Genomic DNA, 25,670 nt, shown 5'->3' with positions numbered 1-25,670 from the left:
TTTTTTTTTAAAAAAATCATCATTTGCAAACAACTAAAATTATATGTCCCGCTAGTTCAATCATTTTCTTATCACTTATGTAAAAAATTATATACAGGGCATAAGAAAAATATAAGCCTATCTGCAAATAAATATTTCACTTTTTAGAAGGAGGTTATTTCCAGAAATCTTGTAAAGACAGTACTGGGGTTTTTAAAAATCAGGTTTAGTTATCATAACAGTTTTTAACCATGGTTAATAAACCTCATAAGGTAATCATTTTAAATTGTAGTAATATATAAACTGTAGTGAACTTTTTAAAAAGGGGTGAGACTAGCAGTCAGGAGACTATTCAATACAACCAAACTGCAAAACATCTCAGTTTTTTTTTTTTTTTTTAAATCATTCATTTGTTGTTTATTCACTCTCTTATTCACTGACCCACTGGGGAACCTACACTTAGGCCCTGTGGAAACAAAGAAGGATTACAGACAGCCCAGCCTCATAATTTGAACTAGACTTCATAAGTCCCCCAGGAAAAATCTTCTATAACTTCAAATGTGCTTAAGAGAACAATGAAAAAAAACAAAAACCTGACCACGTCTTTTTTGGTACAAATTTCAAAAAGTTGAAACTAAACGTTGTTACCCAAATGTGTGTATGTGTATTTTTAAGCAACACAAGCATGATTCAGAAAACAAGATAATGCTTTAATACCAAAGCATTACCTCTGAATTCACTATAGTCTCTAAAGCAAGTTTACTTAGGCATTAGCCTATTAAGTTTTGAAAATTTCAGCAGTGTCTTAAAGCTCCTAACAAAACAATTAATCGGAAATTACCTATGCATAATTGTGTAAAACGTGTGTCAAACAACATGGAAATATATACATGCTACAAACTTTTGAAGCAATTAAAAAATTTCAAAGTTAATTTAATTCAAACTCTAATTTATAAATTACAGTACTATCCCACACTTATTTTACCCAACTCAGAATAGTAATGATCTCAATTAACAAATGATAATTTAATCTTATCCCTTCTTTAAGTACCAATATTTTTTTAAATTTACTTTATTATTTTGAGACAGATAGAGAGCATGCAAGCACAGGAGGGGCAGAGAGAGAATACCAAGTAGGTTCCACACTGTCAGCACAAAGCCTAACACGGGGCTTGAACTCACAAAACTGAGATCATGACCTGAGTGGAAATCAAGAGTCAAACCCTTAACCAACTAAGCTACCCAGGCATCCCAAAGCACCAACACTTCTTTTGGTCTGTCCATCTTAATTGCCACCTCTTCTACAAAACTTTTACTAATCAATCTATAACCCCACACCATTTTTCTCAGTATAATGAATTACTACTCTCTAGCTACTCAAGTACTTTTATAACCAATGCCTCTTGCACAAAATAAAATTTATTGTAGTTATTAGTACAATAATCCCTAAGGTTTAACTTCACACTTTAGAACTTTACTCTTACACATATTATCTCATTTGATCCTCTAAACAACCCTGTGAAGTAGTTACTTCTATTTTACAGACAAGGAAACTAAAACATGGAAGTAATGTGATCTAAGGTCATACAGTTAAGAAACAACAACAAATTATAGCCAGTTAGTCACAAATTGAATACGAGTTTTAATTGACAATACTACAATTTTTCTAACTGATCAAATATGTTAAACTCCTTGAGATTACTATATTTTCAAATTTATGTAACCAATGGCCTCATAAAGAAGACAGCAGATAGTAAGCAAAGATACACTGACTGGATTTGAAGTTAACTACTGGAAAAGTATTATATATTTCCTAGCAGTGTATAGCTTAATGCCTCCTAAAAACAAAGTACCAAATATAACTTAGTATTACAAAATAATCCAGGGAATACAACCAGTGTTAAGAATTTGGTTTCTGATATTAGACTCAGGTTCAAATCCTGAAACTGTGTGAGTTCTCCGGGCCTCAGTTTTCTTGTTTGTAAGATGATGATGATGATGATGATGATGATGATGATGATGATAACAATAATAATAATAATAATAGTAAAATGGTAATATCTCAACAAATGGAATAATATATGATAACCACCTCAAATAACTGGTGTACTTTTTTTTTTTAATTTTCTGAAATGTTTATTTTTGAGAGAGAGAGAGAGACGGAGTGTGAGGAGGGGAGGGACAGACAGAGAGGGAGACACAGAATCTGAAGCAGGCTCCAGTATCTGAGCTGTCAGCACAGAGCCCGATGTGCTGGAACCCACAAGCAGCAAGATCATGACCTGAGTTGAAGTCAGATGCTTAACTGACTGAGCCATCCAGGCGCCCCAAATAACTGGTATATTGAGTGGGAATGTATAGGAGGCACCTAGCATTGTGTCAGGTACACAGAAATCACTCAATAAATTAGCTTAATGTGTGTGAATATCAATATGAAACTCAAAGACAGAACTAGTTTATAAAACATGAACTATTCAGAAGAGCAGAGTGAAATTTCCTTAAATATGTATTTCAGGTTTTATTTTTGCTTTTGCAACCTTTATCACTTGGCTCTCCAACAAGTATTACATCAGCTATTAACACTGTTGCTCTCACATTGCTTATCTCTAACAGCTTCCATCTCCCTTTTAATCCAAGAAATGTGGAGGTATAGTTGGAAAAAGACAGACTGATGTCCAAATGTCTCTTAGGAATTATGTAACATTTAAGGGAACTTTCTGGAGGAATGAAAATGATCAGTATCTTGATGGAGCTGTTGTTATATAGGTGAATACATCTGTCAAAACTCATTGAAATATAGCTCGAAGACCTACGTAAAAAACAATACAAATTAAAAAACAAACAAACTAGGACTTATAACCCTTGACTAAGTTACTTTCATTTTCTGGCCCTTAGCTTTCTCATCTTCAGAAAGGGAATAATTTCTTTACTCAGAAAGATTTTAGTGACTATGAAAGGAAATAAGGGCTATAAAGTACTTACAGTAGTTTCTGCACAGTAGTTGCCAATTCTGGATCCACTAAAATTAACCCTAGACCAGACATTTTTCAAATTCATCTAAGTCTTAAAACGTTTATCCAAAATAAAAGCTATAATATCTCCTCTTCCCTTTTCCTACTTTCACCCCAACCTCATTCGATTGAAGTTTTTACCCCCCATTGGGTTTTGTTTTCATTTTTTGCAAAATCATAATGGAATCTTTTGCTTTCATATTTTTCCTCCTGCTCATTTAGAGAGGATCAAAAATGTTTACCTTAAATAACTGAAGACTTCTTTACCCAACTTGCCCAAAGTTAATCAATCTGCTACAATTCCTTCCTCCAAGAGATTAATGCTCCAATGCCAGGAAATGACACAGTAACCCATTGCTAGAGATTAGAATTGCAATAATTGCTCAAAGATCTGAAAGACAGCAATGTCCTATCAACATCTAAAAGAACAGTCCCCCAAATATATTAACTACCCTTAATAACCCATTAAGAAACTACCATCCACTGATTTATGTAAAGTTATATAATTCATTTCCCATATTACCACTTCAAATACAAACATGTCTAATTAAAATGGGGTAATTAACTCCATTCTTTGAAAATATGATTGTGTTAAAGTAACTGTTCCTTTTTACTAGTTTTCAAATCATTTCTTTAAAGTGTCTAAGCAACACTCTTTGTTCTAGGATTCCAGGGCACTAGAACAATTTCACACTCGCCTAGCATTTATTGAACAAACATTTATGAAGTATGTAAACAGGTCGGGCGCTGGAGCAACAAACATAAGGTCAGAGAGGAAAATACTTAACTAAAGCACATAAAATAGAACTGCTAAAATAAGGTCCTTTCTTACACCTGCGAAGAATCTAGAAAAAGGGAGTTGAGAGTAAAGTTCTTCTGATTTCATGCTGTTGCTTCTAGACCACTTTTATAACCTTTTGCCAAAACTGCAGGACAACTGCATAAGCCCAATGCCACATTCTCTTACTCTCTTCTCCCTTCTATCATCTTCTTGCACCTCTTGCAGTTAGGTTCCTTTATGGAGGACTTCAACACTTGTCTCCATGTCTCCTCTGCAGTTCCTGCCATCACCTTAGATAGCTGCACTCCTCTGGACTTCCAATCTACCAGCAGCAGAATTCCTTAGGATCTTAACCACTTGAAATTTTAGCAATCTTTTTCAAAGATTCTGACTTGGAACTTACTTAAAATATAAAATAGCTTGAGCAACTATGAAAATAAACTTCAGGATATCATTTTTATAACAGAACTAATTCCCATCTGTCACCAATTTAATCCCCCAATACTTCTTATTAACAACACTTCATTGAGACCTTCCCATTCTTAAGACATTTTGACTTCACTTCCTTCTTTATCAAACTCAAACCCTCAATGCCCCCACTTCAAACACTCTCCAGCAAACATGCTTAACATTTCACTCCTTTGTTCTTTTACTACAATTCTGTAAACCCTCCACTCCATGTCAATCTAACTACCCACTGTTCCTTTATTTGGGTTTCTGAGCAATGGTGTAAAAAATCTTTATAGGCAAAAGAGTAGTTTCTTAACTGGATGCTTTCATTAAATACATATTTCTATTTTTAACTCTCTGTTGTCAAAAGGGTTTGTTGTGAAAGAAGTCTTACCAATTAATGATATAATTAAATTAAATTAAGCTGAATTAGAAATTCAGCTCCTCAAGTTGTACTAGACTCATTTTAAGTGCTAAATAGACAAAAGTGGCTAGTGGCTATCATAATGGAAAGTGGAGATTATGGAACATTGCCACCATTGCACAAAGCTTTATTAAACATTGCTGCTCTACACATTCCATGGCAAGACTACTCAGCCACTATTCCAGCTCATATAACCTATAATTTCCCACTATATATTGCATTCCTTTTGACTTTACTCTTGCAAGCTATAGCACCAACCATGGAACAGGCTGGTACCTAAAGTGGTCAATAAGGGCAGTGGCATCATAACTATCTCTTACCATCACCTAAGACCAAATGGAGTTTGTTGCCCCAGTTATTTGTGGCCCAGCCCACTTAAAAAAATTTTTTTTTATTGTGTTTATTTTGAGAGAGAGAGAGAGAGAGAGAGAGAGAGAGAGAGAGACAGAAACTGAGTGTGAGCGGGAGAGGGGCAGGAAGAGAGGGAGACACAGAATCTGAAGCAGACTTCAGACTCTGAGCTGTCCGCACAGAGCCCAACATGAGGCATGAACCCACAAGCCATGAGATCATGACCTGAGCCAAAGTCAGACACTCAACCGACTGAGCAACCCAGGTTCCAGCCCACTTCTAATCGTGGAAATCCCCATCCTGATACTGTCATTAAAGGAAGGTGTTAGTTACACTTTATCTGAGAAGGGTTAGAAAAAAAGAGGCATACTCATTAAACTCCTTTCATATTTTGTTACCTGTTAAAGGCAGAACTCATTACTGCACATGTATCTCACATATTACTAGACTAGAGCATGGCAGCAGCTGGAGTAAAATTTCCATAAGATAAGAGAAAATACACTTTTGGAACCTTTTAGTTATTAAAATCTAGGTGAAAAATTGGCAAAATAGCATGCCTTAGGATAAAGGGTAATAGAAATCTTTATGTCTACATCATTACACCCTGCATGCCCATCACCATTAAAATGACTTCATTTTCCTTAAAGAAAAACATTCTTGGGGCACCTGGGTGGCTCAGTCAGTTAAGGGTCTAACTTTGGCTCAGGTTATGATCTCATGGTTTGTGAGTCTGAGCCCTGCATGGGGCTCTGCACTGACAGTGCAGTGTCTGCTTGGGATTCTCACCACACCCCCCACCCCCCACCCCCGCTGTCTCTGCCCCTCCCCCACTAGTTCTTTCTCTCTCAAAACAAATTGTCAAAATAAATAAAATTTTTAAAAAATTTAAAGAAAAACATTTTTGTGGGGCCTGGGTGGCTCAGTTGGTTAAGCAACCGACTTTGGCTCAGGTCATGATCTCAAGGTTCATAGGTTTGTGCCCCGAGTAAGCTCTGCAGCTAGGAGGCTGGAGCCTGCTTTGGATTGTGTCTCCCTCTCACTCTCTGTCCCTCCCCTGCTCAAGCTCAGTCTCTCTGTCTCAAAAATAAACAAACATTAAAAATTTAAAGAAAAACATTTTTTTTTAAGGAAAACATTTCACAAAGCTGTTTAGTTTACGAGAAAAAAAAAAGAAATAAAAAGAAGTCAAAAAGAAAAGAGAAAGAAATACAGCAAAATGATCTATGAAGAACAACGTGTTAGGAAATCCTGGGTTTTAAGCCAGTCTTTTCTGAAATGATGTAGCACATGGTTGAACTGGACTTAATAAAAGATTATTGCCATCCACTTACCAGCCCTACCTCTCTCACAAGGAAATGCTTTGCAAAATAAACTAAATCACTCTTGTACCTCATGGGAACACTCTAAGGACATGAATGCCATCTCAGCTCTTCTGATGAGCTAATAATTCCAAGGTTCTTATGACTAGCAATAATCAGTAACTACTTAAGAACTTGTAGAGCACAAGTATTTACCAAATGGCTGCTCTACCCAGGAACAGTATTTTGCAGCAGTAAGAAATGAAGTCAGATATAAAATATAAGCTATAGGAGTACCTGGCTGGCTTAATCAGTTCAGCCTGAGACTTGATCTCAGGGTCATGAATTCAAGACCCACATTGGGTATGGAGCCTACTTAATTAAAAAAAAATAATAATAATAAATAAATAAATAAATATATATATATATATATATATATATAAGCTATAAAAAGGCATATAAAAAAAGGTATATGAAAATGTTAAAAAGGGAAAAGTACCTTATCGGCAGTTACTTGAGTCTATGTATGTCTTAATAGAAGAAATCAACAACAACTAATTAAGAACAAAAGGTGCAGGAATGGCACTTCCCTACATATAATTCTAAAATGATCTATACTCAGTGAGGAATAACCACAATCGTAATACTGAAAAGGATACACAAGAGGAAATAAGTTTTTGAATCCTTGGTTTTCACTATTTTATTCAATAATGAAAAATATATTAGTAACACTGCCTTCTCTTGACACAAGAAAAAATTCCATACATAATAAGAAATTAAATATAAAACAGCATACAGCATGCTGTGGGCATATGGTTAAAATTTTCTCAATTTTCAAGATCTGAAAGCTGAGTAAGCTCTGCTGTGTAGACAATGTTTCCCTTATTTAAGGGGTAGCAAAACCTCACACGCACACACAAATGAACTTACACAACCTACAATCTGGGTAGACAGTCAAGTAAGAGCAAGAGCATTCCAGCATTATGTAATGAGAGCTTTGAGCCAATGTTGCAGACTCATTCAATAAACTAGCCTACAAAACTTTTCACCAGCTTGCAAAATCTTAAAACCATTCCCATGTTTAGCAATAGTTAGGGAGAAATGCGCCATCTGTCAGAAAGTCAGTGAACTATATAGTGAAGCTATCATTTTCATGACAGACTCATTTTCCTTAAATTATACTTAAATTTGTTTTATATTCAGCATCTTATCAACTGACAAGGCAGCCAGAATCATCTGATGGGTTTTGTAAAAATAAACATGTCTCTATTCCACTTTTCCTGGGTGTGCATGTGGGAGGGGTATGTGGTACAAATGGAGAAAGGAATCATGCTTATTTTGAAAAACTAGCTTATCCACAATGCAATACCACTTTACAACCACCAGAATGGCTAAATAAATGAAACAATATCAAGCAAATGTTACAGAGTATGTGGGACAAATGGGACTCTCATTCACTACTGATGAGAACATAAATTGACACAACCACTTTGGAAAACACTGGATAATACATACTAAACCTGAACACAAGCACACACCACAATGTAAACAGTTTCACTACAAGGAACATAACCCACAGAAATACATATGCAGCAGCAAAAGACACACACAAGAATATTTTATAGGAGCACTATTCACTGTAGCTCAAAACTGGAAACAACCTATATGTTCACTAACAGTAGAACGGATAACTTATGGTGTATACAGTCTTACAATGGGACAGAATACTACAGAACAATGAGAATGAGTAAGCTATGCTATGCACTACATGAATGAATCACAGAGAAAGAAATATTTTGGATAAGAAGCAAGGCATAAAGGTGTACATGCTGTATGATGCTGTATGCATGTCTTCAAATGGATATTAAACTTCAGTAAAAATTTACCTAAAATTAAAAAAACAACAACGAATATTTAATAAATAAATAAGCAGCTTGACGCCTGGATGTCTGCAATAAAATCCTGTACTCAGGGCCATGTTACCTCCAGTCTAAAACTGGGACAGAACACTTTTTAAAATCTTCCTTCTTGCTCACTTAAAAACATTTTTATATTAAAACAAAGAATGCTGTATTAAGGTAACAGAATGCAAGAGTCAAATCCTTTTTAGAAGAAAACACTAAAAGTTGGACAAAATGTTAACACCAAAGCTCTCCCCCACTCCACCATTACCTGGACCACTCAGATCTTCACCTCCCTTCCATCAGCCAAGAGTTCACTCTTCTGCCAAACATTTAGAAGAAACATTTGAAAAGTAATGACCTACCCTAGCAGGGTAGTCATGAGGATTAAAATAAAGAGTGCATATACAGTTTGCAGCACAGTGCCTAAACACTCAATGGCTAGACAGTTTTAATAGATTCGAAGTAATGAAGCTTACAGGTCAAGGGCTATTTCCAATGCATCACTGTAAACACAGAACCTGACATTCAACAGTTGGTCAATAACTCTTTGTGGAATAAATGAATGATGTGCACTCAAAACAAAAAATAAAAACAAAGTGAAAGTGAGAATGAGAAAAATCAAGAAGTTCAAAGGAAGGTCTTAACCTATTTTTTTAAATGTTTGTTTATTTTTGAGAGAGAGAGAGAGAGAGAGAGAGAGAGAGAGAGGGATAGAGAGAAAACGAGCAGGAGTGGGGCAGAGAGGGAGACAGGCTCTGTACTGACAGCAGAGAACCTGGTGCAAGGCTCAAACTCATGAACCTTGAGATCATGAACTGAGCCAAAGTCAAATGTTTAACCAGCTGAGCCACCCAGGGGTCCCTTAACTTACTTTTATTATTAAAGTATACGATAAGATTTTATATCTCAATGAACCAACAAATCATCAACATATGAAACCATCAAAGTAAACAAAAACTACCTCGGTATTATTTTTACTCCATATACTTCACAATGCGGAAGTAGGATGTTTTAACTAAAATTAAAACATGGTTCTTTAGTTTGAAACCCTTTAAAAATATTTCTGAATGAATTCCTTATGAGGTTGACAGGAATCATAAGTATATCACAGGTTATTTTCAAGACATCCATCATAGCATGTCAGTATTCTGAGTAACTATGTCACAACACAGTTGAAAGGAGATTTCAGCTGAAACTATACAGTATTATTTTTATGAAAATAGAAATGTAATTTAGATATCAAAGTTGTCAAGACTGCTATCTTACATTAGTTTTAAAAGACAAATCAACAATACTTTATCTTCATTGTGTGCCCAAAATACCAAAGACCCATTTGATAAGGCCCCTTTTCCCTATCTTTTAAGCAAATCATCTACTTATCCTACATCAAAAATAGCAACATTGTTCCTAATTAACCAACATTTACACATGTAATTATGTAAAAAGCACTATTCTAAACGTAAATGTAACTCATTTACTACTTACAACTCTTTCAAATGATAAGTACTGTTTCATTTCCATTTTATAGACAGGAACATTGAGGCAGAGATGGTAAGTAACTACTTAAATTCACAAAGTTGTTAAATAGCAGTCTGGATTCATGCTCTTAACCACTGTGCTATGCTGCTTAGAGAGCTCTGAAGTAAAACAGAATTTTAGAATTCTAGAGTATAGTAGAATTTTAGAATTCAGAAAGCTTTGAGGTAAAGCAGGATAAATTTTCATCTCATTTTGGGAGGTTAGTATTTTGAGGATCTTGGGTGCTAAATCATAAAATGAGGCAGTATTAATGCCACATTTCATTAAATCTAAGATGCCCATTTTCCCCCCCGTATTTCAACATTTCTAAAGTTGGTGGCATTTTACAATTATAATTGATAGTGTTCTCTCTCTCTCTGGGGTACAAAATCATATTGCATCTGGTAATTGATGGTAAGTACAATTCAAAGCCTTATAGTATTACCCGTACCTAATGGCATAAAATACCTAATGTACTTGACATAATGTCTGATAAAAGTTCGGTAAAAAAGGAAGTTCTGGGGGCGCCTGGGTGGCTCAGTTGGTTAAGAGTCTGACTTTGGCTCAATCATGATCTCACCATCCATGAGTGCGAGCCCTGCTGTCAGGGTCTGTGCTGACAGCTCACAGCCTGGAGCCTGCTTTGGATTCTGTGTTTCCCTCTCTCTCTCTCTGCCCCTCCCCTGCTGGTTCGTTCTCTCTCTCTCTCTCTCTCTCTCTCTCTGTGTCTCAAAAATAAACATTAAAAAAAAAAGTTTTAAAAAGAAGTTCTGGGGAACCTGAGTGGCTCAGTTGGTTAAGCATCCAACTCTTGGTTTAGGCTAAGGTCATAATTTCACAGTTCATGAGTTGGAACCGACATCGGGCTCTGTGCTGACAGTGAAGAGCCTGCTTGGGATTCTCTCTCCCTATATCTCTGCCCCTCTCCCGCTCTCTCTCTAATTAAATAAATAAAATTTAAAAAAAAGGGGGGGGGCAGTTCTTCCCTGTAAACCAAAATGATCTATGAAAAAATTCCATGTAAAAATACCTTTACACCATAGTAAGTTGTCAGTTTCTCATATCCATGTTCAAATAAACTTGGTTATACTTTGCTAGGAAAAAATACTGGCTTCATTAGACAATTTGATGATGAAACTTTTGATAAGGGACTTGCAATAGGGAAGAGCAGACAAAAAATAATGGTGAAAATAAAGACACCTGAGAAAATAAAAATCATCAAGAATAAAGCATAAACCAAGATATTCCCAAACACCCTTTGATTCAAGCCAGTTCTCAAATGCCATTGATAAAATGCTCACATAAAAAAAAAAAAAAAATTCAAGTTTTAAATAATACATTTTGAATGCAATGAGAAATGACCAATCCAGTTAGTGTATGCCCACACTCCACTTGAGATCTAACAAAACTGGGAATACTAAACTTGAAGTTCAACTGCCATTTTAGCTAAAAAAGGTTTAAACTGATCCTAATTGGGGGCACCTGGGTGGCTCAGTTGGTTAAACGTCCGACTTCAGCTCAGGTCATGATCTCACAGTTCGTGGGTTCGAGCCCCGCGTCAGGCTCTGTGCTGACAGCTCAGAGCCTGGACCCTGCTTTGGATTCTGTGTCTCCCTCTCTCTCTGACCCTCCCCTGCTCATGCTCTGTCTCTCTCTGTCTCAAAAATAAATGAAACATTAAAAAAAAAATTAAAAAAAAAAACTGATCCTAATTGCTACCAAAATTTTAATTAAATTAAAATAAATTAACTTATTTGGAAGCTTCCTGTGTTGATACGTGCCTTCACAATTTCAGAATTAATTTATATTCAATAATGGTTTTGTGGATTTGTTTTTGTTTTTTACTTACATGATAAAAACTATTTACCTTTCAGGGGAATTTCCCACTAAAACACCAAAAATTATAACCAAATTACAAGTGAAAAAAGTGCCTTGAGTCAATTGTACTCTTTACCTTGAAAAAAAAAAAAAAAGGAAAAGAAAAAGAAAAAAAAAAAAAAAAATCACTTAATTCCCTTGGGAGGGGGAGTAAGAGAAGCACAAACGCATCTACACAATAGAAAACTGTTAAATTTGCTTCAAAAAATATACCCAGAGAGGAAACAATGATTCCTTCTTTGCTAACAAATCTCTAGTATTTTAAAAGCATCATACTACTTTTCAGTCATACTACAACCTTTGAGATCTTACATTACTTAATAGGAGAGTAAACATCTCTTTTTAAATCGTCATTCCTGATTATGTTTATTCCTGTATCGAACAAAGAATGAAAACAAATATGACAACCTCAAAGGAAGATTTTCTAAGCATATTCATATTGAACAGATAAATTACTCCCATTATATGTTAGTTCTAGGTATATAAACAACCTACCCCAACTATGGTCTAAGGTAATGCAATTTCATATTTGTAGACAATTTTTTTTAATCTATCTTTTACCTATGTAAAGTTTTGTTTCACATACAGTAGTTATAGAAAATAATTCAGAACATAATACTAATAATTATTCTGTCCTCCTTTAGAACATGTAGGCAAGTCTGAAGAAGGCAAGAAAGAGGAGCTCTACACATGTACATAAATAAAAGCCCTGAAAAAGTACACCTTTAAGAACCATCGTAATATATAAAAAATATACAGTTGTTTTACAAGAACTCAGTAAGATTTAAAGAACTAAAAACCAGGGAGAAGGCAAGAGCAAAAGATACTAAAGCCAGTAAGAACAAAAAAAATAAACTTAAAGAGTTACAATTTTCTTTAAAAATTTTTTTTAAAAAGTTACAATTTTCATAATACAAAATTTAAGCAAGAGTGATCAGCAGATTAGAATAGCAACATTTTGGGTGGCTCAGTTGGTTAAGAGTCTGCTGATTTCAGCTCAGGTCATGATCTTAGCTCATGAGTTCAAGCCCCATATCGGGCTCTATGCTGACAGCGTGGAACCTGCTTGGGGACTCTCTCTCTCTGACCTTCCTCGTTCAAGCTGTCTCTCTCAAAATAAATAAACTTAAAAAAAAAGGGCAACATTTCTACAATAACTCACTGAATTCAGAAGAAAGTTTCGATAAAGCCCATTTCCCTCTTATTTTAAAGCAGGTGAATTCTAGGGGTGCCTGTCAGGTTTGGTTGATTAAGCAACCGACTCCTGATTTTGGCTCAGGTCATGATCTCACCGTTCCTGAGTTTGAGTCCCGCGTTGGACTCTGCATTGACAGCACAGAACCTGCTTTGGGTTCTTTCTCTTCCTTCTCTCTGCCCCCTCACCCTGCTCATGCACTCTCTCCCTTTCTCACGATAAATAAATAAACATAAGCAGATGAACTCTAGAATATTTACTGTGCTTTAAAAAATTTTTTTTTCAACGTTTTTTATTTATTTTTGGGACAGAGAGAGACAGAGCATGAACGGGGGAGGGGCAGAGAGAGAGGGAGACACAGAATCAGAAACAGGCTCCAGCCTCCGAGCCCTCAGCCCAGAGCCTGATGCGGGGCTCGAACTCACGGACCGCGAGATCGTGACCTGGCTGAAGTCGGACGCTTAACCAACTGCGCCACCCAGGCGCCCCATTACTGTGTTTATAAAATCCATTTAACATCATTTTACCTTTTAATACACTATTTTCTAAGAGACTGATCTTGTCAATTAGGTTTGGCCTATTGCAGCATTTTTCAGAAAGTAATCCCTGCAATTAAACTGTGTCCTCCTCTGGCGCAAGAGGGTAAATCCAGAGACATTTAGACAACTACCTAAAATAGTATTTATGGCCTCAGGGTACTGTTTCTGAGTCCAAAAGCACCATCATTGACCATATACCTGAGGTTTGGTAGCAAACTCTTAGCAATTCCTACCAAGGCCTTCATTTTCAATTCTCTACATTTGAGAAAAAGTTATACATATAAAATTTCTCCTGTAAAAAAAAAAATCACTAAAGCATAACAGATATTTAAGTTATGCTATCAATTACTTAATGATTCTATAACATATAAAATATAAAGCTAACCAGTAAAAATAAAACATCACCTTGGACAATAAATGCTACAACAAAGATCATCTTTAATTTTTGAAGATAATCAGCAGATATCCCCATGTTTGGTGCCTATATGGGTGGTAATAATATTAATCAAAATGGCAAACAGAAAGAGGTATACAAGTTCAAGAAAAGAACTTCTGAATGGCAAGTCAAGCTCTCTAACCTATGATGCACATGCTAGAGCCACAATTCCTTGACTTTGCATGCTTCCAAAATACCTATCATTTCTTTGAACCCCTCAAAGAACTGCATTGCCCTCTCCACCTCTCTACTTGTCTTTCAGAAACACTCTGCTCAAGTGTCATTCTCCTAAGAAAGCCTTCTCTGATGCTACTTCTCTGTGCTTCCAAGGTAACCTGAATAAGCTGCAACGACAGCACTGATCGCACTATAACAATATTTAACTGTCCATTTCCCCTAGTTTCTGAAGTGTAATTGCATTTCTAAAAGTTTAGTATTCAATGCCTAATAGTACTTAAAAAGCATATTCTGTTGGAATATGCTCTGAATAAATGAGCTGTAGAAAGAATGTGAGATACTTATAGAACATCTAGATGGTGATAAATGGAAACACGGGTCTGAAGTGAGGAAGATGGCTCATGCTATAAATATAATTTTATCCTAAATTTAGGACTGTTGCTTTGGCAGATTAAAACAAATTCATCACCAACTAGTTTATGGATGGACAACTACTGAGAAATATAAAATTTTCTTCATGTTGTTCAATCAAAAATGTACTTTTTAGTTACCAACTTAATTGATTTCTCAGCTTGATTCAATACAGTTGACATAGTTGATTACCCACTCCTTTCTTTCTCAAATAGTCTCCTGCCTTGGGGTAAATTTTTTTCCCAACTCTGGTTACATCTTCTCAGTCTCCTTTGTTCCATTATTTTCTCCCTGATGTTTCATGTTGAAGATTCATAGGGGACTACTATATTCCTTTATTACCTCTCTCCCTAGGGAATCTCATCCCCCACTGCCCACACTAAGATATTAATTGAAAGCCATATATTAACAATTTCCAGCTGAACTATCATCAATACTCTCTCTACTTCCCAGAAACAAATAAACAAGAAACTGCTCATCTCCCCAGTATTCCCTATGTTAGGCACAAGAACCACCAACCCTGGAAATCTGCCTTCTCCTCCCTCCAGATCCCTTAGTCTAATTCACCACCAAATCCTATCAATGTTACTTCCCCCCAATCCAGCTACTTTCTATCACTGCCATCCTGGCAAAGGTGTGGTTTATAGACCAACACTGGTCCATGAACCGTTGTTACTGGTCTGAGACAAGATAAAGACAGAAACCGAGAGAAGTATTTAGAAATATTTATACCAATTTGACACTGCCACAACATTCATTTCTGTGTCATTCATATTCTGTGCCACTAAAGTACCAGTACAGATTAGAAACCAAATCAATCCAAAACAGGTTGTTCTCCACAGATGAGTTTGAGAAGCACTGGCCTAACTGGTCTCCCTGCATTTATGCTTGCCCTTCTCCAATCTGTCCTCCGCAGAGCCGCCAAGTGATATTTTATAGTAAAAACGTAAGTAACTTATTCAGCCTTTTAACATTACCAAGTGGCTTCCCACTGCACTTGGTATTTAAGTACAAAATGCTTAGCAATGATTAACCATTGTGGTATGTTTTACATCACCCAGCTTCACATACTAAGGTCCAGCCCCTACAGGACTTTTCAGTTCTAAAAAGCTGAAATTGCCAACATTACTTGGATAACTCCAGTTACTCCTTCAGGTTTAGCCTAATAGTCATTTCTTCAGAGAAGCATTCCCTGATACATTAGTGGGTTTTCATTGCTTACAATAACTTTCTTGTGTGGCAGTTATCATAATTGTGATCATTATTTTTGTAACTATCTGTTTAGTTTCTTTATGCCAATAGCTTTTGCTTCCATGAATACAGGTAGACTCCTTCGATTACCTCACCAGAGCCTAGCATGGTGCCTGGCACAGATCAGTTGTTCAATAACCTTTTCATAAGTGAATAAAATGCAAGTATCTTCAATATCTAATCATACACAAGACTTGGGATAAGTCTGTGTACCATGCGCTTTACGAAAGTTAACAACTCCTTTACTTCCCTAAACAACCTAAAAAGACAGGAAAACCTCACTGTCAAAACCCAGAAAGGTAAAGAACTTTGTGTAAAGTAACCAACAAGGAACTGGAAGATCTGAGAGACAACAAAAGGTAATAGACCACAACAATACCGTCTGGCTTCATTGCTCAGAAAGCTGTATGATTTTGTGGAAGTTAAGTAATTTCTCACTTTCTCAGGTTCCTTATTTGTGAAGTGGAGATATAATAAAGCCTTCTTCAAGGGATTGTTAGGTTTAAACAAGACATTAAGTTATTCAAAACAGTGCCTGGCACAGGGTTTTATAAGTGTGATTACCATTATCTGTAATATTACCAGTGCTCTCTTATAAAATAATTTTATCTGTTTACTGGCTTATTGTCTGTCAGTGCCATTCTAAAATACATTGCAAAAAAGCAGAGTTCATATTATTATTTGCTGACGGAGCTCTTCTCAGCCAGGGTTCGCTAAGAATTAAGCCCTACAGAAACTGAGTTAAGTGATTATTTCCTCAGTTCTCGCTCTCAAGGTAGACAGCTAGTACCATCTCAGGTACACGGGAGAGGAGTCAATTCATTACATACCTTGGATGCCTTAGGGCATTAGGGCTTGATATTCGTTGGAACTCTTGGTTCAAAAGGGCTGCTCTTATGTATCCTCAATGCCTGGCATGAAGTAAGTGCTTATTAAATATTTTTAGAATGAATGAATATATACAAAACCAAAGAAAGAGTGCTTAGCACAGAGTAGATGCTGAGTGTCAATTTTATTCCACACCTTCAAAATTCCTATAAACTTCCAAAGTCTTTCTCTAGAGGAGTCATTTTTCTTGAACCAGGGCTTGTATTATTCAAAGTCAAAAATGCAGAATGTAGACAGGAGGAAAACCAAGAGACAGAGAAACCAGTGTTGACAAAAACGATGTGGAAGATAGGTAGACTCTGGATATGTGGGGAAAAGAGTAGAGGCTATTGTAGGCCAGAGAACAGCATAAGCAAAGGCGCTGTCACTCAAAAGTTTGGAGTACATTTCATTGGTGACACAAAAAATAATTTTAAGCTATATGTGGGCAAACATCTTTATTTTGATAGTTGCATATATCACTATTTATAACAATACTAAACAGTACCTATTTGGATTTTAACTGTGTTGTTACAAAAAAAAGTATCAAGAAAATAATAATGCCCAGGAAGTAAGCAGATAAGACAAAAATTGTCAGGGTTTTAAAGAGTGAGTAAAATCTGGGGAACATCAAGGCATGGTCATGTTAACAAACATAACATCTTAAGAGAGAAAAGCCACTAGTCTTTTGAATGAAGCCAACCTCATGAATAGCAATTCAATATAAAGGACAGATGGGTGTGAACAGTTTTCAGTATTTAATTTGTAGCATACTAAAATTCTTATCAGTAAAATCCTCATTTTCCACTATGATAAACCTGCTATGTATTTCAATTTCATTTATTCTCAAAACAAAGATACCTGAAGCTGGGACTGACCTGCTTGTAGCCTGGTAACTTACCTGAAAATAGGGAGCTAAAACTGCACTTTTCACACCAGAAGGAATTAATTTATACAGTAAAAGAATATGAATCATACCTACATCAAAAAAGGTGTTAGATAAAAAAGAGCAAAAAGCAGCTCTCTATTCCCACCTTCCTTCCCCCAAAATAACCTACCATTAGCCAAACCAAGTTAAGCTAAGAGATGGTAAAGAATATTTACCGTGCCAGGTACTGTTGTATTTTACCTGCATTAAGTTATGCAATTATCACTACCATCTTATCAAGTGTATCACTATCCCCATTTTATAGTTGTAAGAATACTGAGGCATAAAGAGATTAAGTAATTTGCCCAAGGCCAGAGCTGGTAAATGGCAAGGCTGGGGTTTAGATCCTGGCAGTATGGCTACATCTGAGCTTTGAACCATTAGGCACCATTTCTCTCAAGAATAAACAGGATGATAATTTGAAATATTCCACCTTTCCCATTATGGCAGCGGAGATGTAATTTCCCAAAGTATAAACCTTTTATTACTTAATTTCTAAGAAACAGTGGGTTCTGAAGCTGCAAGAAAAAATCGGGAAGACAAGTACTATAAAGGATATCTAGGCCCAAGATTATTCAAATATAGACAAAGAACCAAAACCCTAAAAACTATGGCTGAATGACACAATTCACAGAGAAAGAAGCCAAAAGTTAGGCCAAGCAAAAGGTGAATCTTATGTGTACCGACTCTACTGCTCTGAAGGAGAAAACTCGATCATTCCCTTCCCTTTATTCAGCACACATAGGCTCAAGAGGAAGAAGAGTTAACAGAAAGGATAGCACAAGGGAATAAAAGGGGAAAGTGAAGACTTGGACCCTGAACCACAGAGTTAGCTTAATGTAACCTGGTGAACCTGAAAGAGAATCTGTGACACGGCAATGTGTGCTTGGAGGGAGAGGTAGGTTGCATGAACACCGCAGTAAACACTGAATGGTCTGGCTGGAGAGCGGAGAATTTACCCTAAAATGGGCTTAATGGGAATAACTTCACACATACATATGTTTCGGATGAGAGGTGTGGGTGAGGACGCTGGGGGGTGGGGGTGGGGTTGGGGCTTCCCTCTCTGGGCTGTACTCCCGGTGGGGAAAATAAAAGGGCGGGAGTGGAGGTATACAGGTATAGAGGAGGCCGACTAGAGAAGGAAAGGGGCGAGGCTTGTAGAGGAAAGTCTAGGGGATCCTGGTAGGCGGAGGCTGGGAAATCGATGGGGGGGCGGGGGATCGCCAGGGGAAGCAGAGACTAGCGAGGGGGAGGACGGGCCCGGAGGGCGGAGGGTGGGGCTGGGGAGGGAGGCAGCCCTGAGAAAGGGAAGGCACGCCGCCGGAGCAGGGGTCCCGGGCCAAAAGGGATGGGGGCGCAGTGAGTGAGAAGAAAGCCGCCTCGCTCCAGCGCAGGCGAGTGGGAGGGGTGAGGGGTTGGAGGAGCAGGCGACCGAGGTGCGGCGGGGACCTCGGAGGGGGAGGGGCACCTACCCTGACGTGCGGGGCGGCGGCGGGCAGTCCCGGCAGCGGCTCCTCTCCCGCTGAGGCGGCGGCTGCGGCGGCGGCGGCAGCGAAGGTGATGGCGGCGAGTCCCTGTGGCGGCCGCCTCCACCGAGCCGCATCCCTCCTCCCCGGCCCGCCCTGCTTCCCTATCTCCCGCTCCTAAACTTCTTCCCCGGGATAAACAAACCCGCCGCCAGGGGCGGCCGCCTCCGCTGCTCCCGCCCCCGCGCAGCCCCCCCTTCCCGGCCCCGGGCCCGTCCGGGCTCCGGCTTCCGAGTTGCGACTCCAGCCCCAGCCCCAGCCTGCGAGGGCGCGTGCGCGCGGCGGCGGCGTGGGCTCGCAAGGCTCTTCCTCCCTCCCTCCCGCGCCGGGCACTTCCGGGCCGGCCCGGATCCGTCGCCGGGTTTTGGAAGCCACCGCCGCTCCCTGCGCCTGGCGCTGGGCTCTCAGCAGGGCGCGTCCGCCCACCGGCCGCTGTGGAGAGGATGAGTTACCTCGCCTGGCGGGGATCTCCTTCGACCCTGCCTTAAACTTTCCTTACCTAAAAAGTCCACTGATAACGCCTCTTAAGTCGAGAGACGTAGGGTGCGAAAGGAGGCCAACTGTTTCTCCGTACGATTTCCTTGAGGTTGTAGCAGACTAGAAAGCCAATATGCAACTTTTACTAAACCCTTGTTGCGAGCCCGTAACTATGTGAAAGGATAGAACAAAAACAGCAGTGTACGTCTCCAGCTAGAAATACAGACAACTCCGGGTAGGCAAATGAAGTGCCACAGTGGAACGGTTTTCGGTTAGAGAAGATGAGCCTCAAAAGGAAGTCTCAGGCCTAGGAAGGGAGGGGGTCCGCCGAGAGGCAGCCGAGGTTGCTTGCAAAGCACTGAACAGGTGGCATCCCATGACTGACGTGGGTAAATTATGCTGTATCTAAGCAAATGTCTGAAGAGATGAGGAGACTGCCTTATGGAGTTTAAAGAAAGGTGAAAACAGAACGTCATTCAGCATTCGTGAGAGAAAACTTGTAGCTGCCAAGAATATTCTCCTTTAAAGAGGTTTGAGGGACCAAAGCAGGCACGAGTATCATTGAAGGACCCCCGCCCCCATTCCTTTCACTTTAACTGCGCATCCGTGAACTGTTTACCTCCTTTCCCCCCAAAAAGAGAGGTGGAAGAAAAACATTATTTTGAGCACTGTAATCAAAGACCTGTACGATCTTTTTAAATCCTCTCAACTTCATTGCAGTTCCATGGTGGAGATTATTCCCACCTTACAGATAAAGCAACTGAGGATCAGAAGTAATAAGTAACTCATTCAAGGGTGAGTGGAGTTTGAATACTGGGAAAGCAGAGTTCCCTCACTTCAAATTAATACTACTTTACCTTATTCAACGTATTTAACACCCAAAACGTGTGGGATACAACCAGCATCAAAGATTTTCAGAAAAAAAGGTAAGATCAGCATAACCATAAAATTCAAAATTGACTTAGCCAAAAGTTAAAAAGCAGAAGTGGAAGTGACCGTTATTATGCTAGGGACTGGCGGGGAGAGGAAATATTAGTGAAAAAGTTCACGTCCAAACAAAGAAAAAGTTAAAACTAGTTGCTGTACTCTTGTAGGTCTCTGTTAACTTTATGATATGTGACAGTGAAAATTATGTATAATTTTTGCCCAGGCCTTATAGCTCTTTCAACCCCTTAAGATTCTGTCACACCCTCTCTTCCACTGATCACTCGTTGTTAGGCACTAATACATGTAATATACTCAATCAATCAAATTATAGTAAATCCTTGAGGTAGATTTTCAGTTGGGAATTAAGAAACGAGTGGGGACTTGGCTTACCCTTGACACTTGACTGGGTTCTAGTTAGGGGTGATTTTACTATAAGGATGTCAAATAGCTCCTCACAGTATTCTCATAGAGTCCTTTCCCTAGGCTTGATCTCTGTGTAGTGTTATGACATACCATTCTTTTTTCTTGGTGACTTCAGCCTCTGATAAAGAATAAATATGGCTTGTAACTAATGCTAATAATAAAACTGTGATGGTTTGGCAAAGTAAAAGATGGCTCTACGGTCAATAAGCTTGGATTAAAGCTTGTTCTATAGTAACAATTCCCTAAAGAACTACCTTTCTTGATTTGATTTCGAAGTTATTGGATACCTATTGAAAAACTACACTATTCTAGGCTATAGTTTATTGCCGCCATAAGTGGTTTTTATACAGGTAAGTAACAGTTTTATCACTAGTATAGAGCATAGTATGCTTCCACCGGTCATTTATCAGGTTTGCATTGCTTGAGGCATTAACCATTAGGGTCATCCAATTCCTTAGAAAACAGGAAACTTTTGGTACTCATTTTTCTGTTCATTGTCAGTTTTCTATAGAAAACCATCCAGGTTCCTCAGTGGACAACTTAGAAGTTCTACTTATTGTAATTAATAGGTTGGCAGTTAGTAAAGATCAGGAGAATCATTTTCTGAGCTTCATGAGCACAGATCAGAACTTGCCTGTGGATCTTCTTGACCCAACTCTATGGGGCTCATCTGAAGAACCAACCAAGCATCCCACTTTGATAGTTTAGTGACTGCAGCATTTTATTCCTCTTTTGTAAATTCAGAGATGCTCCCATTTCATGACTGGGTAACCATACAATGGACTGACCACTGCCTTCCATACTACCACCTGTTTTGTACTATCATTTTCCAATTCTAGCTGTTAAAAACTAAAGCATGCAGTGGCAAACAGTTTGCAAATTCATTACTATATTGGGTTTAGAGTCCAGACAGTAGTAACATGCTTTTTAGCAAACACAATATACTTCATGAATCCTAAGTGAGGTACTCTCTGTGCTTCCCTGGACATTTTGCTATTACCCTCACCCTTCCTAAAGTGGTCCACCAAACTCTTCTCTCCGAGTGAGCTGGCTTCCCCATATTTTTCTAACTATTATCCCCTCCTATCTTGAATTTTCTTCAAGGGAACCAAACTCATGCCTTACTTTCATAAACTAACACTTGTGATCAAACATTTAACATAACATGTAGCTTTTGGAATTTATTTTGAAAGAAAAGAACTTGGTTGTTCATTATTTATTACTGTTATAAACTTTAGCTTCTTTATTTGAAAGAAAACACTAAAGCTCTTGTTTAACAACTTGTGAGTTATTTTACATGTAATTTCATTTTCTCTCACCATGTCTCCATTTCTTTGTTTTTTTACCTTGCTTGTGAATTCCTAGTTTTGTAGTAGTTTTGCATTATATGACACTCATCTATTAAAGATCTGAAAACTTGGGGTACCTTAGTGGCTCAGTTGGTTAAGCGTCCGACTTCAGCTCAGATCATGATCTCACAGCTCACGAGTTCGAGCCCAGCGTCGGGCTCTGTGCTGACAGCTCAGAGCTGGAGCCTGCTTTAGTTTCTGTGTCTTCCTCTCTGTCTCTCTCTCTCTCTCCCTCTCTCTCTGCCCCTCCCCATGCTCGCTCTGTCCCTCTCTCTCTCTCACAAATAAGTAAACATTAAAAAAATTTTTTTGAGGATCCAAAAACTTTAGAATTCTAAATTAATACTTAAAACCCTTGTGTACTGATGCCTATAGCAAGAAAAGATCAGTAAGTTTGATATACTTATTATTGAAAAATCATTCCCAGAAAACTGAGATAGGACCCACCCAGAATTATGAGAACAGGATCATTTTTGTTTAAGTCCTTCCTTGGCACCTTTTTTTTCATGTCCCCAGCCACATTATGTCAAATATTTCAGGGTACTCTCTTGTTTCAAATTAAATATGCATTCATGTATTTAATGCTGTGGTCCTTTGGCTAATCTATGAGGTCTCCTATAAGAGATGATTTTTGCTGATTTTCTTCTATCACCATTTGAAGAATAAGGGTTGAGTTGCAGTTCACTGGTTGGCATTGTTACATTTTATAGCCACTCAATTAAATATTAATTTTAATCAGTTTTGAAACATTCTGAGGCTCTTAAAACATTAGTTATCCCTAGATTCTGGATCACTAATACCCAATGAATGAGAAAGAGCAATACTGTACCTCTACCTAGGCAATAAATGCTCTTGGAAAAACCTTGGTTACCCTATATACAAGTTCTCTATTTACAACTATTAATAAGGAGAAAAACAACAAAAATGATCTCTGTGACAGGATTATCCAAAGCTTCTATAGCATCCCTCCAGGCATTCCCTGAGAACTTGCTCTCTTCAAGGTTACTTACAGCTGCTGGAAATCATTTACTGTGCCAGGATCCAGGCGGCTGCTGCTGCCATGATCTAGTAGTCCCTAGTGACCTCTGTCTTCTTCAGCTTGGCTAGCTAAGCTCTTTCTCCTCTGCTGGTGTCCTGGCCCTGCCCCTGCTCTGCTCTCAGGTAACTTGAGAAGTTGTGGTTGATTCTGGACCTTGGAAATAGTCCCAAGGGAAGCCTAGAGCTCTCCACTGTGCTCTCCAGCTAGAGGTCACCAGCCTCTGCAGCAGCCTCAAATGGCTCTAGAAATACAGCTACTCAGTCTCCTCCTCTTTTATCTCTGCTCAGTCATCACAATGTCTCCAGGTCAGGGTCTTTGGTCCCCTCCCAGAGAGACACACCCTTCTGCCTATCAGGGCAATTTATGGCTGGGGGAGTTTACTTAAACATCTGCCCCTGCAAATCCCATTGGATGGTTCCCTGTCTAGCTTTGTCCTTGAAAATTGGGATCACTTCAGTTTACTCCCCTCTGACCGTGACTTAAACAACAGCTCCATGGCCATTTTCTCTGGACACATTAAAGGGCCCTGCCTCCAGAATAATCTCCAATGACCTGTTTCACTCAAAGCCACCACTCCTCTCAAGGGGCCCTGCTCCCAGACCCTTGATCTAGTAGTCCCAGAGGTCCCATTGCATGAGCTCCAGGAATGTTCCTAGGATTGCCCAGTAGCCAATCACGCTAGGTGAACCTGGGAGCCTTGGAACCTCTATGCACCCAGTGTTCCTTGACTCACTGATTTTCACTGCTTCGCTGCTTTAGGAGGACTGAGTTCTCGGCTCAGTCCTCTCTTCCCTTCTGCCACCTACCCCCTTTAGAAACTAAGACCTGCTGTCTAGCTGTTACCAATTCTGCATTCATACCCCTCCATAACATCAAGTGGCCACCTACCTCCAGATGGTTCTTTCTGCTAGTCAGAGCCCTCTGCTGCCAGCCTGCCTGCCAGTTTGGAAACCCTGGTTTGGCCATTTCCAAAATTAGAAACGAGACTGTGCCATCTTCAGGGACACTGCTGCACCTCCCAGCACCTGGTCAAACCCAACCTCCGCATCTGTCTCAGACACCCTTCCCCAAGCTTCCCTCTTCTCCCCACCCCCACATTTTTGGGCTTCGTGATTTGGGTTTCTGCCTTCCTCTCCTTGCCTGCCCATCCTTACTGAATTTCTAACACATTCTTGACCTTCCCTGCCTGAACTATGCCAGGCTAAAGATGGACCAACTCAAGGGCTACATAATCCCTGGAAATTCTTTTAGAGGCCTTATCCCACATCCTGTCAAACACGAAAATATAACCATACCCTACATGAAAAATACAATGTCTGGTTATGCAAAATGAAAGAGATTCATATAATTTTCCTCTTGAAATATTTATTAATGTCATTTAGCATTTTTCTGCATATTTTAGAGCCAAGACATTTTCTTTTCCTGCACTCAATCTTATAAAACCTGGAAAAGCTTACAGGCTCTGGGGGCTGTGCCTTTATTTAGTGAGAACCGAACCTTAAAAGGATTTAAAAAATGGCTCTGGAAGGGAAGGACATAAGCACTTCCACACTTGATTCAGGTTCAAGCCCTCCCCTCTACTTCCTGTCATCACTTAAATCTTTTTCTTTTCCAGTTTTTAATAGCTGGGCTTCTCTGTTTGATCCCCTGTCTCAGTCATTCACGTTTTATTCACTCTGTTCACACAGACACTCCTTTTATTACAAATGCCAGCCGGCCTGCTGGGATTTCACAGCATCACAAGAGCCTGGATTTGCTTTCATAGTGCTCCTTCTACCACTGTGGGCCCACCATTACTATCTTAAAGCCCCCGGCCCCCAGGAGACCACAGCTTTGGATTAGGCATTTGTTTGCTTGACCCTGTAGCTATGATGATGTTGCACATCGGACTCTCGTAAGTCTGCAGCTGCATCCAGCTCTCTGGTGGCTCCTCCATTCAAAGTGACAGGTCCAGTACTGCATTTTAGATGCTACAGTCTTACCCTGTGTGCTGGGACTGACCAGTGAGGCCCACTTGTATCTGAGGCAGGATAGCTACCAGAAATCATACTTTACATTTTTATATTTAAGTGCCTTGTTCACATTTATCTACTTTAGGTATCTCCTTCCCTGGAGGCCTTTTATGCCTCAGTTACAAACAGCATTACTGCTATACTTTTCTGGAGGTTTTTGTGATCACCCACTATTGCAGATGGAGAGTATATATAAGAAACCAAATGTCCCCAGTAATTATCCTAGATTATGTCTCTTCTAAATATTAAGCATTACTTAACTGAAATAGCCACTAGAAGTTTGGCTTTTACTTTCTATGATACCTTGTTTTTTTGGTAGTGATTCTACAATTTCAGTATACTTCTTAAAATCAAATTATGCATATTCAGTGCACATAGTGAACCAGTTAAGGAGAGTCTACAACAATACATTATTGCCTCTTTAGTCTACTTTCTCAGTTTTGTTTTTTCCCAGAAAGAAAATTAGGCTGGCCTTTTAAAAATTGTGTTCTGCTGTAGTCTACGAATTTGAGAGGAAAA

General features: G+C 38.9%; 1 protein-coding gene across 2 annotated transcripts in view; it reads right to left on the bottom strand.

Annotated features, from left to right (window-relative positions):
• SPOPL (speckle type BTB/POZ protein like) overlaps nt 1-19,011 on the bottom strand; it is an 86,534-nt gene extending 67,523 nt beyond the window's left edge. Inside the window, exon 1 of one of the 2 annotated variants that reach the window (XM_043576621.1) lies at nt 18,871-19,011. The gene's annotated coding sequence lies outside the window, so the exon portion shown is untranslated. Of the gene's footprint in view, nt 1-16,433; nt 17,421-18,870 lie in introns of those variants that run through there. The other variant, XM_043576622.1, reaches the window with a different exon arrangement.
• Nucleotides 19,012-25,670: the final 6,659 nt, after the last annotated feature.

Source organism: Prionailurus bengalensis, chromosome C1 (assembly GCF_016509475.1).
Source record: "Prionailurus bengalensis isolate Pbe53 chromosome C1, Fcat_Pben_1.1_paternal_pri, whole genome shotgun sequence".
NCBI classification, from domain to species: domain Eukaryota; kingdom Metazoa; phylum Chordata; class Mammalia; order Carnivora; family Felidae; genus Prionailurus; species Prionailurus bengalensis.
This window is presented reverse-complemented; position numbering and strand designations above follow the sequence as displayed.